Source organism: Mandrillus leucophaeus, unplaced genomic scaffold (assembly GCF_000951045.1).
Source record: "Mandrillus leucophaeus isolate KB7577 unplaced genomic scaffold, Mleu.le_1.0 Scaffold211, whole genome shotgun sequence".
NCBI lineage: Eukaryota > Metazoa > Chordata > Mammalia > Primates > Cercopithecidae > Mandrillus > Mandrillus leucophaeus.
In genome coordinates, this window is record NW_012102155.1 from 1530638 (window position 1) to 1544113 (window position 13476).

Here is a 13476-nt window from a genome sequence, read left to right on the forward strand (position 1 = left end):
ATTACCTGGGTGTGGTGGCATGCACCCGTAATCCCAGCTACCTGGGAGGTTGGGACAGGAGAATTGCTTGAACCCGGGAGATGGAGGTTACAGTGAGCCAAGATAGGACCACTGCACTCCAACCTGGGTGACAAAGAGAGCTGGACTTCCAAAAAAAAAAAAGCATTAGTAAGTAATATAAAATTTCCATTTTAATATCTGATACAGTTAATATTGATAACTATAACATAAACAAAAGCTCTTTGAGACCATCAATAAATTAAGATTGTAACAAGGCCCTAAGACCAAAATGTTTGAGACCTTAGCCCACAGTATCGGTCGTATTTTAACACAACCTAAATCTTTAGTTTGGTTTCTGTTGTGTTCATGTTGGAATACATATTATTCAATACATCTATACTTAATAAACAAAAAAGGTACTTAAGAGCCATACACACGTGAACCCGGGAAGCAGAGCTTGCAGTGAGCCAAGATTGCACCACTGCACGCCAGCCTGGGCGACAGAGCGAGAATCTGTCTCAAAAAATAAAAATAATAATAAAATAAAAAGCCATAAACATCAGCGTACCAAAGTTCTAGTTTTGATATAACACATGGCATCTACTAACTCCAAAACATATTAGAGGAATTAAAATTATAAATTTTCTGAGACTACACTTCTATAAATGGACTTCTATTTGTAAAGATTCAATCATTTTACTTAAATTTAGTTTTTCTATCCTGCATGTAACAAATGTTTTACTGAGTACTACACTACACACCTGCCACTGTTCTAGGCCCTCAACACTGTAACATTATAGAAATCCACCGTGCGCAGTGGCTCACGCCTGTAATCCCAGCACTTTGGGAGGCTGAGGTGGGCGGATCACGAGGTCAAGAGATAGAGACCATCCTGGTTAATACGGTGAAACCCTACCTCTACTAAAAACACACAAAAATTAGTAGGACATGGTGGTGGGCGCCTGTAGTCCCAGCTACTCTGGAGACTGAGGCAGAAGGATGGCGCGAACCCGGGAGGCGGAGCTTGCAGTGAGCTGAGATCGCGCCTGCATTCCAGCCTGAGCGACAGAGCCAGACTCTGTCCCTAATATAAAGAAACAATAAATACTGTGAAGAGTAGGCTTCATAGCCAAACTCACTCCATTTGCTACCAAACTTGACTAGGAGAAGGTGTAGAGGAGTGTGGAAGCTGCTACCGCAACACACTGTCTTTCCTTCTGGTGGGATTCAGCATGTTTTTGTGTGTTTTGCCTAGACTCATCACTAGTATTGTAGAAGGTGTCAAAGGGTTGCAATCCCTTTCCTTCTAACCAAAACTGGAAACTAGTCTCTCTCTTGCAGCATTTAATTCCCAAGAAAACACATTCCAGACTCCAAACATGGGGTAGCATTCTTTACCACATACACAGCAACAAAGAATGCAGTGCTTTGGTACTGGAGAATTGATTTATTATATACTCAACTTGTTTGCTACATAAGGAATAAAGGGAGCAGGGCTAGCTGGGCAAAAAATCTGAAATTCTTTATAGCCAGATTTCCAAGTTATACCTGGTACAGTTTCCATATCCGTCCCGGTGTACCTTGAGGACACGTAAGAACAGAGGAGATGTAGGGAGTGAAAGAGCTAGAGAATAGAGAGGCACGTGTGTTTAATAATACCAAGAAACTAGTTTACACTTACACTGCTATTCCTGACCATATCAATAATTGCTGTGTATATATTAGAAGATACTCAAGCATAAGATGATAGGGCTTTTCTTCTTTCCAAAATCATTGCATATGAGCCATGATCAACCTCTTTGCCAAGAAGAGGCCTAAGCCTAGGGGAAAACGTGACTAAGCACAGCTCTCCCCTATGCTTCTACCAACCCTTTCCCTAGATCAACCTTTTCCTTACCAACCACCTCAAAATTTAGCACTATTTCACTAATTAAACTCTCTACCTTGACAACTTCCTCATCCCCACCTTCTCCCGAGCCCGAAATCTGATCCCCCACATTCTAACATCAACGGAGCCCACTGCCCTCTTCGAACAGACTTATATTCCAAGTTTTCTACACTACCTCCCAACCCTCACCGCCACCAAGTATATTTCATTCCTTAAAGCCAGTTAGGTGACAGGCTGAACCTAATATAACAAAATGTTAATGAATAATAGCTTAATGTTTTGCTTTCCAAGGAACTTACTTATATGACAATAAAGACATAAATACATTTTAACTCAATCTTTCTCAAACTTCAGTAATAGTAAGTACCTTAATATTTTTAAAACGTGAAGGTGAACACTGTACACAACACAGTTTAGGAATTTGTGGTTTACCCAACTAAATATATTCTGATAACCTGTACAAAATGTAACAATGTAAGAGAAACAGGCCCAAAGACCACAAAGTACTCTCAAAATACACGTCCTTCTGCATCAGTTTTCCAGAGCTACTGTGATAGCTACAACAAACTGGGCCACTTAAAATTACAACAGAAACTAATTGTCTCATAGTTCTATGGCTAGAAGCCCAAAGTGAACTGTGTTGGCAGTGCTACGATCCCTCCAACGTCTCTAAAAGAGAGTCATTCTATCCATCTTCCAGCTTCTGTAGCACCCAGCATTCCTTGGCTTGTAGCAGCAAAATTCTGGTCTCTGCCTCCATCTTCACATGGCCAACTTGCTTTGTGTCTGAGTCTTTACATGGCATTCTCCTCTTTGTGTGTTGTCTGTGTCCAAATTTCCCTCTTTTTATAAAAACACCAGTCATACTGGAATAGGGCCCATGCTAATAACATCATCTTAACGTGATTTACAAAGATCTTATTTCCATTCCAAATAAGTCACATTCACAGGTACTAGGAGTTGGCACCTCAACATATCTTTGTGGGGAAACAATTCATAATATCTACTAGCTTTTGAAACTTCCCTACTCATCAACTACAAAACTTAGTGTTGTGTGGTTCAATACAGATTTCCTCCAGCTTAGACAGAACTAACTCAAGTTATCTTTTTCAAGCTGAAAAAGATAACAGATTTGAAGGTATGTTTCTCAATCTAAACAGACAGACCCCTCCTCCTGCATCTACTTAGCAGCTAGATTACTCATTTATGCAATAAAGGTTAAAAAAATAGGCTAACCTCAAGCTCATTTCTTCCTGCCTTGGCTGCCAAACTTCTATTTAAAGGTGCTTTCTAGCAAAGTTCTAAATTAGCGTGACAATAAAGTACCATAAACTAAGAGGCTTAGAACAGAAATTTATTGTCTTATAGAAGTCCAAAATCAAGGTGTTCGCAGGGCCACATCCCCTCTGAAGGTGCTAAGGAGGGGTCTGTTCCAGTCCTCTCTCCTAGCTTCCTTGGTGTCTTAGTACACTGGGGCTACTGAAAAACAAAACAAAACAAAACACCTCAGATGGAAGTTTTTTCTCACAGTTCTGGAGGCTGTGAAGCCCAAGATCAAGGTGCCAGCAGATATAGTGCATAGTGAAGGCTCTCTGCTTCACAGATGGTGCCTTCTGGCTGTGTCCTCCTCATACTGTGTAAGGAGCCTGGGGGTTCCCTTCAACTTCTTTTATAAGGTCACAATTCTATTCATTGACGGTAAAGCCCTTATGTCTTAATTACTTCCAAAAAAGCCCCACTCTTAATACCACTGCAATGGAGATCAGGTTTCAACATAAATTCTGGAGGGACAAATTCAGACCATAGAGCTTGGCTTGTAGATGCATCACTCTAGTCACTTCGCCATGTTCTCCCTGTGTCTTCATACTATTTTCCCTCTGTATGTGCCCAAATTTTCTCTTTTTCATAAGGACTCCAATCATAAGGTATTATGATCTACCTAAATGATCCCATTTTAACTTGAGTATCTCTATAAGGACCCTATTTCCAAATAAGATTACATTCCGAGGTACTGGAGGTTAGGACTCCAACTTATGAATTTAGGGGGATACATTTCAATCTGTAATAGTTATACTAAGCTGAGAAAGCCTGGGATGACACATACAGATTCATTTGCCCCTTCCATGCTGTAGAAGACAGGTATAGACAAGGGTAACAAAAGCCTTTTCCTCTTACCTCCAGTCATCTGTCTACCTTGGTTATCAGAGAATCCCCTTAAAACAAAAACAAAACTAACACTAATAATGGTAACTATGATGGCACTGACACATGGGAACAACCAATTTTAGTGGCTGGAGGAGGCTGAAGGTATTACTGGTTCAGAATTCAAGCGCTCTTTTTCCCTGCAATAGAGTTATTCATCCCCCTCCTGGCAACATGGACCTCGGCTATGTGACATAATTTGGCCAGTGGAATTTCAGAAGATGTGATACACACTATATCCAATCAGAAGATTTAGAGACATTACAAGTGTCTGCCAGCTCTCTTGCTCAGTGAGCATGTCCTGTACGGGGCCTGCTTCAACAGTTTGGCTCTCCAAATGAGCAGACAACTGGAAGACAGTCCGAGTCAACCCACCTTGTCTACATACAAAATGAATGACAAAGAACCTTCTAATACTGTAAAACAGTCTACTAACAAAGAAAACAAACCTTACAAGAGTGCTTTCGCTGCACCCATCTCTAGGGAATATAATCTAAGGACAGAAAAGAACCACAAAAAAATTTTAAACTGCTTTTGTTAGTCTTACAATAATAGTTTTATATTAGTATTATTAACTTGAAACTTTTTATAAATATAAAGCAGGTAAGAAATTATGTTAAATCCATCATAAAACAAAATTTTCAGAAAGGAAAAATACTTAACTTTTACTTTACATCTCACCTGAAAATTAGGGATTTTGGTGAGATGGAGTCCTTGAGGAAAGGGAAAAAAAACTTATATTCACATAATACAAATGAGGCTTTAAAACTCTGTACATTCTAAAATGTATCCAACACCTATTACAGCCACGTCTTTCTTTCTACAGTACCTATCACCTGTATTATTACAATAGCCTAAGAGTCTCCAAAGTTCTCCATTCTATGGTTCCAAAGTACCTATCTAGCCATACAGTACCACCTTTAAATGCACTTTACTCTTCAAGTGAGTATATTGGTATCATTCTAACATGTCCCACAAACTTCCACTTTTTTGCTTTTAGTTGTTTCAACTGCACTTGTTGAAATTCGTCTATTCTTCTTCAAATATTGTATCTTTATGATACCTATTCAAATATCAACATTAAAGATGTCTGGCTACTTTCCTCCTGTATCCCTAAGTGCAGTTTTATTACTCTTCTCAAAACTGGACAACAGTAAAAAGATTATTAGACCAGAAGTCAGAACGCTGACATTTTCCTTTTAATGCTACTGGCTTTTGACATTAAGACATTATATCAAGTCATTTTAACTTCCCGGAGCCCCAGTTTCTTCAACTGTGTAAGAGAATAAAACCTAATCTACACACCTCACAGGTGGGAATGCATGCAAAAGCCACTTATAACCTATTAAGTGTTAACATTATTATGATGTCACCTTTTAATATGCATATTTTTTCAACCACTACCAGATTATAAGCATTTAAAAAGCACTCTGTCATGCTCTGGTTTCTCTTCGGAATGAATAAATCTTTTGCCTTTTTTAACAAAACAAAACAAATCAGCAGCCTGTATCTTATAAGGCACCTAAAACATTATTCAAATATATTTTTAAGCTTTCATAAATAATAAAACATAGCTCTCATGCTCCAGCATATAAAATATAATCCGGCTGAGTGCATGGTTCACACTATCATTCCAGCACTTTGGGGGGCCGAGGCGGGAGGATCACTTGAGCTCTGGGCAACATAGGGAGACCCAGTATCTACCCCAAAAAAAAAAAAAAATTGGTTTTAATTAGTCAGGTACGGTGGCATGCACCTGAAGTTCCAGCTACTGGGGAGGATGATGTGGGAGGATCACATGGGCCCAGGAGTTTGAGGCTGCAGTGAGGTATGATTATACCACCATTGCACTCCAGCTGGGGCGAAAGAGTGAGACCCCATCTCAAAAAAATAAAGTATAAGTCAAGCAGTATTTACATACAATTTTTGCCTTGATTAAAACAAAACAATGTCAGCTGGGCACAGTGGCTCTTGCCTATAATTGCAGCACTTTGGGAGGCCAAGGCAGGCGGATCACGAGGTCAGGAGATCGAGACCATCCTAGCTAACACAGTGAAATCCCATCTCTCCTAAAAATACAAAATTAGCCAGGCATGGTGGCAAGTGCCTGTAGTCCCAGCTATTTGGGAGGCTGAGGCAGGAGAACTGCTTGAATTTGGGAGGCAGAGGTTGCAGTGAGCCAAGATCGTGCCACTGCACTCCAGCTTGGGCGACAGAGCGAGACTCCATCTCAAAAAAAAATAGGTAACTAAAAATAAAAAATAAAACAGTATCTACAAGTCTTCACACAGATATCTTTCCAGGAAAACTACAGTCAAATAAATATTTCTATCATAGATCCCTGATTTAGTTCATCTGAATCACAATTAGTTAACTGACAGGTGACAAGGGATGCTTTAAAATGGCTGATGAATACTTAAACTAAATAAAAAATTCCAACCTCAATATTTATCTATGTGATGTAAAGTGTCTGTGTGATTATGACAGTGGTACTCTGTCCAACTCAACTAATTTATCCAGCATTCACAGCAGTTAAGCCTTGGTGCCTTAGTTTACCCTAAAATTACAAAGTTTGATACCATGGTTATTTCAGTGACATAAAGCCACAGATTTTTTATTTCTTTTTAAGAGACAGGATCTCACTCTGTGGTCCAGGCTAGAGTGCAGTCATGCGATCAAAGCTCACTGCAACCTCAAACGCCTGGGCACAAGGGATTCCCCTGCCTCATACATCCAAATAGCTAGGACTACAGGCGTGTGCACCTTAATTACAAAAATAATGTTATAATTATTTTCTGTAGAGACAGGGTCATGCTGTGTTGCCCAGGCTTGTCTCAAGTTCCTGGTCTAGGGCAGTCATCCACCTGAGCCTTAATAAATGGTGGGATTACAGACGTGAGCCACCATGCCTGGCCAGCAACAGATTTTTTTAAAAATGAATATGTAGGGCTGGGTGTGGTGGCTCACAGCTGTAATCCCAACACTTTTGGAAAGCTGAGGCGGGCATATTACCTGAGGTCAGGAGTTCAAGACCAGACTGGCCAATATGGTGAAACCCAGTCTCTATTAAAAATACAAAACTTAGACAGATGTGGTGGTGTGCGCCTGTAATCCCAGCTACTCAGGAAGCTGAGGCAGGAGAATCGCTTGAACCCAGGAAGTGAAGGTTGCAGTGAGCCGAGATCACACCATTGCACTCCAGCTTGGGCAACAAGAGCGAAACTCCATCTCAAAAAAAAAAAAAAAAAAGTATTGATTTTCATTAAGCTGTTAGATTTTGTATTTTCCTGATCTTTTACAAATGCAAAGTTAATTGACAGGCAACATTCATAAATTTTTTTTTTAAATGGAAGGTAAGGGGTTGTGATAGTTAAGACAAAGGTAAGGCAAGTTCTCCCTCTTTTTCCCTCCCACCTTCCTCCTCATGGGGCTTGGACACCTCTCTTCTGCCCTTGGACCTCAGAACTCCATATTCTCTGGTCTCTGGCCTCCAGGATTTACACCAGCAGCTCCCCAGGTGCTTAGGTCTTTGTCCTCAGACTGAGTGTTATAACACAGGCTTCCCTGGTTAGGAAGCATTCAGACGTAAGACTGAATCAGGCTTCCCCAGTTTTCTCCAAGCTTGTAGACAACCTAGGTTGGTCTTCTCAAACTCCATTAGCATGTGAGTCAATTCCCACAGTAAATTCACACACACATTTTTTTCCACCTCTCTGAAGAACCTGGACTAACGCAGGGGTAAAAATGACACCCTGGTCCTATAACCTGTAATCATGAACTTACTGTAAGAACTGGAGAAAGGCTAGGCACGGTGGCTCACGCCTCTAATCCCAGCACTTTGGGAGGCAAAGGCTGGTGGATCATGAGGTCAGGAGATTGAGACCATCCTGGCTAACACGGTGAAACCCTGTCTCTACTAAAAATACAAAAAATTGGCCAGGCATGGTGGTGGGCACATGTGTTCCCAGCTACTCGGGAGGCTGAGGCAGGAGAATGGCATGAACTTGAGGTGGAGCTTGCAGTGAGCCAAGATCCCACCACTGCACTCCAGCCTGGGCAACAGAGCGAGACTCCGGCTCAAAAAAAATAAAAGAAGTCCTTGAGTTGCCCTTGAAAACCACATAAACCTGTAATATCGTGTGACAACAGAAAGCAAGAAAATTACCAAAAATTGCTAGGGACTTGTCAAAAGGATACAGGAGCCAACCTGAGTACTGATAAAGAAAACAACGCAATAACCTAAAACATAAATGTGCATAAATCCATGCAGTCATAGTATAGGCTATTTTAATAGCAGTTATATCACACTGTTGGCTGATCATTTCTTGGGAAGTTGGTATTTCACCAAAAAAAAAAAAAAAAAAAAAAAAAGTTTTTGTATCCAGTATTATAGTTCCTTAGATCTCATCCACACTCTTCCACTTATTTGTAATTAACTTTTTTAATCTAAAAATAAGATTCTACAAATAATTCCTGTTACACATTTTAATCAGTTGTTGCTACAGTGCCTGATAAAATGGCAGTCATCATTGGTAAGAAATCCTCTGAAAGTTTAACTCTTAAAAATAATAGTCAAACATCAAGAAGAGGTAGCAGCAAAATAAAAACATGTCACAAGTATTTGGGTCTATATAATCGATTAAAATAAATATGGGTAGAAAAGGAAAACAATAAGAGTTAGACAAGAATGAGGACTAGTAATTAATGAGGGTAGCAAATCACTTTATGTGTTCATTTAAAAAAAAAAAAAAAAAAGCTCACCCTGTATGTGATGTTGCTGAGTTCCATAAAGACAAATATCAGGCAGCAAGATGTAACAGAAAGAGTCCTGGACTGAGTCAGGAGACCTTTGTTCTAGTCCAAGGCCTCAGTTTCCTCTTCTGTAAAATGGGGGTACTGAATTAGATAATATGAAAGGGCCCCTCTAGCTTTAACACTGAGTGATCCTAAAGATGAATTTAGGAAGAATCAATCAAATGTAAGATGTTTGTTAACAGTAAGGTTTAACTGTTAACACTGGAAACAGCAGTAAGGAACAAGGTTGAAAATAATTTTCATAAGGACATAATTATGTCCTCAATAAAAAGGACATAAAATTTTAAATTGCAAAAAGCAATTGCTTTCTATCTTTTAACTACTAGAAAGCTTTTTAGAATTTATCAGCCTCAGTACCATGATCAGGCTTAATCATTATCATCTAAGCTGAATTAGTAACGAGTAACCCAAATTATGGCCCAAAAAGACCTAATTCACCTTTGGCCAGGCTGCCCAAGTAAATCTAGAAAATAGCACACCTTTGAGCTAGTACTTACTTTAAGTGATAAAGTGCCCATAACTGTCCCGGATTAAATAACTGAACAAAGAATAAAATGACAAGAAAAATGATTAGAGTAAATTAAACTATTTAAATTTAACATGCAATAAAACAATAAGTATGCTTGTGATATCCTTCTGTGTTGATGAGCATATTTTCCCTACTCATAATATTTTTTTCTGGTTCTCTCAAAGTAGAATCTGGCTTCTCCTTCTGACAATAAAGCTAATTGAAAGGAAAAAAAAAACATTTTTTTTAGTGACACACAGAAACATTTTTTAAAAAACAGTGTCTCCATGTTTAAGTTTTCTATACTGAAAGAAATCAAACATCTATCAGTAACAATAGGTGCTGGGTACCTCAAAATCTGTGGTTTTCTAACTAATTTCCTAAATATAATTAACTGCCTGGTTCTAGGAAATTCTCCAGGGTCTGACAAATTTAACAACTAGCTTAAAGTTCAAAGATCAACTGATGTTCTACTTTATATTTCTTTATTCCTTTATACTTCATTGCTTATGTTGATGCTAAGATTCTTACTTGGCAGACTTAACACTTCAAGGATATGAGAACCAGTAAACATATCTCTACAATCAAGAAGCTCTTAAAAAATCTACTTTTAAAGGATGTAAAGATATGATGAAACATGCAATGGAAAAACCTTGTTTTTTAAAGTTTTTCTTAAATGCAAATTACCTAAAGTGATTCTAAAATAACTTGGCATACATGCAAGTCCACTACTTAGTCATTTGAACATTTCACCTTGGCAATACACAGTACCTCCTAACACAACATTCAGAATCATTAATAAGATTTCTCTCTTGTTCTTGGCCAGTCTTAAGATGGATGTAATATCAATGTGTTTCTGAGATAGAAATCTTTGAAGCAAAACTTTCATTTACATTAAATGTATTTTTCATTTTGATTTTGGTATTATGATGGCAAATAACAGAAATTGCAATCATATACGGATAACTCTTTAGGGTTCCATTTTGATCATGAGCTGTTTTCAGCAATTTTATCCATCTACCTTACCTTGTCCATCATTTTTTTCACAGAGACTTAAACATTCAGATATTTAATAACAGGTGGGTTGTGGTGCCTCACACCTTTAATACCAGCACTCTGGCAGGCTGAGAGAGAAGGATCACTTGAGCCCAGGAGTTCTACACCAGCCTGGGCAACATAACAAGACCTCATCTCTGTTACAATAGTATTATCTTTATTCAGTATAATTACAGTACTGTATAATATAGTATATATATTACTATGTATAATACATACAGTATTATACGTTATAGTCTTTAGTCAGTATTACATAGATGTAAATGAGCTCCTGCAAAAAATTAAGTCTAACTGAACTATTGTTTCTGTTTGGGTAACATATTCTCCTCTAGGAAGACATTGGTACTAAAATTAGAAGTTAAGGATAATTTGATGTTTAAATAACTAGCTGGTACACAGTGTGAAACCCACTCGATTGTTCATCACTAGATTTCTATCTAGAAGGCATAAACACACAATTGTAATTCTACCATCTCCAAAGTTAGCACACAACACAATTTTCTCAAAGACCAAAATGCCTCATTTAGATATCAGTAATATAGAATTCTCACAACAAAATGACTAGGGCTAGGCGCAACATAGCAGTTTTACTTTGATAAAGTTATAATATATACAAATGGTGATTTAAACAAAAAAATTACTGCAATACATCTGGAGTGATAAAAAGACAAAAGACCAAAAATGAAGTCCAAATTTTTGGTTTCTAGAGAAATATCAAATCATTATAACATCAAGTAATTTCATGTTATGTTCTCAAATGAATTTAAAATTGAAGTGCTTCCAAAAAAAAAACCAGAGAGAAAGTGAAATAAATTTAAAAATCTTATATCTTGTAATTACAAATTATATTTTAATATCAATATTTTACTTTTCTCTCATCCCCACTCACAATTTAATCTGATATATATATTTAAAAATTGAGGCTATTAGAATAACTTTCCTAACAGCAAATTAACAGCGGTCAGAAAATGAACCAGTATTTATAACATTTATGCATAACACTGGATGTTACAGTACTGAATTTTAATATGACTATACTTGTATCTCAAAACTTTATGAAAGAACCATAAAATCCTGTCACAGTGCTTTTTAATCCAACAACTCACTAACAGACCATTACTAAATTTCTAAGATAGAGATTTTATATATATTGTATATATATGTGTGTGTGTGTGTGTGTGTGTGTGTATTTTTTTTGAGACAGTCGCACTGTGTCGTCCAAGCTGGAGTGCAGTGGCACAATCTCGGCTCACTGCAAGCTCCGCCTCCCAGGTTGACGCCATCCTCCTGCCTCAGCCTCCCAAGTAGCTGGGACTAGAGGCGCCCGCCACCACACCAGCTAATTTTTTGTATTTTTAGTAGAGACGGGGTTTCACGGTGTTAGCCAGGATGGTCTCGATCTCCTGACCTCATGATCCATCTGTCTCGGCCTCCAAAGAGATTATATTTTAAAATAAATTCTAATCAATCCAATCTCGCTAATAATTCCACCATAAAAATCATACAGCATTTTTTTTTTAAATAAATACAACACACTTAAAAAAGTGTCCTAAGCCATACTCCACAAATGACTATTGGTCAATTAAGAGAGTGGAAACAAACTCTTAATAATTTCCTCCCGTGGCCGGGCGCGGGGGCTCATGCCTGTAATCCCAGTACTTCAGGAGACCGAGGTGGGTGGATCATGACGTCAAGAGATCAGACCATCCTGGCTAACATGGTGACACCCCATCTCTACTAAAAATACAAAAAATTAGCCAGGCGTGGTGGTGGGCACCTGTAGTCCCAGCTACTCGGGAGGCTGAGGCAGGAGAATGGCATGAACCTGGGAGGTGGAGATTGCAGTGAGCCAAGATTGTGCCACTGCACTCCAGCCTGGGCGATGACAGAGCAAGACTCCGTCTCTAAATAAATAAATAAAATAATTTCCTCCCATAGCATTTTCGAAAACGTGTTCGAAATTAGCAATTCCATGAATTCCATCTCCCATTAATCATACTTGAATCTGAGCATAGTCTAATTGCGTATCCATCCCCTCCAAATGTAGGTATTAGAAATGACCTTAATTAGCCTTTGCTACATCATTTTGAAATGATCAAGTTAGTATGTGTGTTTTGTCTTGTGCTTTTATTTACTCGTATTTCTCTATCCTTCTGCATCATAAGCAGGTCAGAGCTTAATGCACCAGCAGAAAAATGTTACCGATGAGCTCTTCAAACTATTTTCAAATTTAAAGAAATGAATTTTGATGAATGCCATTAAAAAAACAACAACAACATATTAACAGGAACCTGACTTCGAGAAATACCATCCACTGGTCTCCATTTTTTCTTAACATTTTACTATGAAAATTTTCAAACATACAGAAAAAAATGAAAACAATATCCACATAGCTACCACCTACAATTTAAAATTAACATTTCCTCATATTTGTTTTAATACATCTATTCAAAGAACTTGCAGTCATCAGTATACTTCGATAAATACTGCAACTTGCCCATCAAGTAATGTTTTTTATTTTTTATTTTTATTTTTTTTAAGGAAAAACTTGGCCGAGCACAGTGGCTCATGCCTGTAATCCCAGCACTTTGGGAAGCTGAGGCAGGCGGATCACGAGGTCAGGAGTTCGAGACCAACCTGGTCAACATGGTGAAACCCCATCTTTACTAAAAATACAAAAATTAGCTGGGCATAGTGGTGGGCACCTGTAATTCCAGATACTCGGGAGGCTGAGGCAAGAGAATCATTTGAACCCGGGAAGTAGAGGTTGCAGTGAACCGAGACTGCCCCATTGCACTCCAGCCTGGGTGACAGGGCGAGACTCCATCTCAAAAAAAAAAAAGGGGGGGTGGGGGGAGGAACGGAAAGGAATGGAAAGGAATAGAGAAGGGAGAGGAGAAGGGAGAGGAAAGGAGAGGGAAGGGAAGGGAGAGGAAAGGAGAGAGGGAAGGGAAGGGAGAGGAAAGGAGAGAGGGAAGGGAAGGGAGAGGAAAGGAGAGAGGGAAGG

At 38.6% G+C, this 13476-nt stretch overlaps 1 protein-coding gene across 2 annotated transcripts in view; it reads right to left on the reverse strand.

Moving 5' to 3' along the window:
* The window catches only part of TBL1XR1 (transducin (beta)-like 1 X-linked receptor 1), a 180992-nt gene that overhangs the window by 50421 nt on the left and 117095 nt on the right, over positions 1-13476 (reverse strand). Inside the window, exon 3 of one of the 2 annotated variants that reach the window (XM_011980364.1) lies at positions 8852-8970. The exons of the other annotated variant lie outside the window; for it this stretch is intronic. The gene's annotated coding sequence lies outside the window, so the exon portion shown is untranslated. The remainder of the gene's footprint in view (positions 1-8851; positions 8971-13476) is intronic. 2 annotated transcript variants of the gene reach the window in all.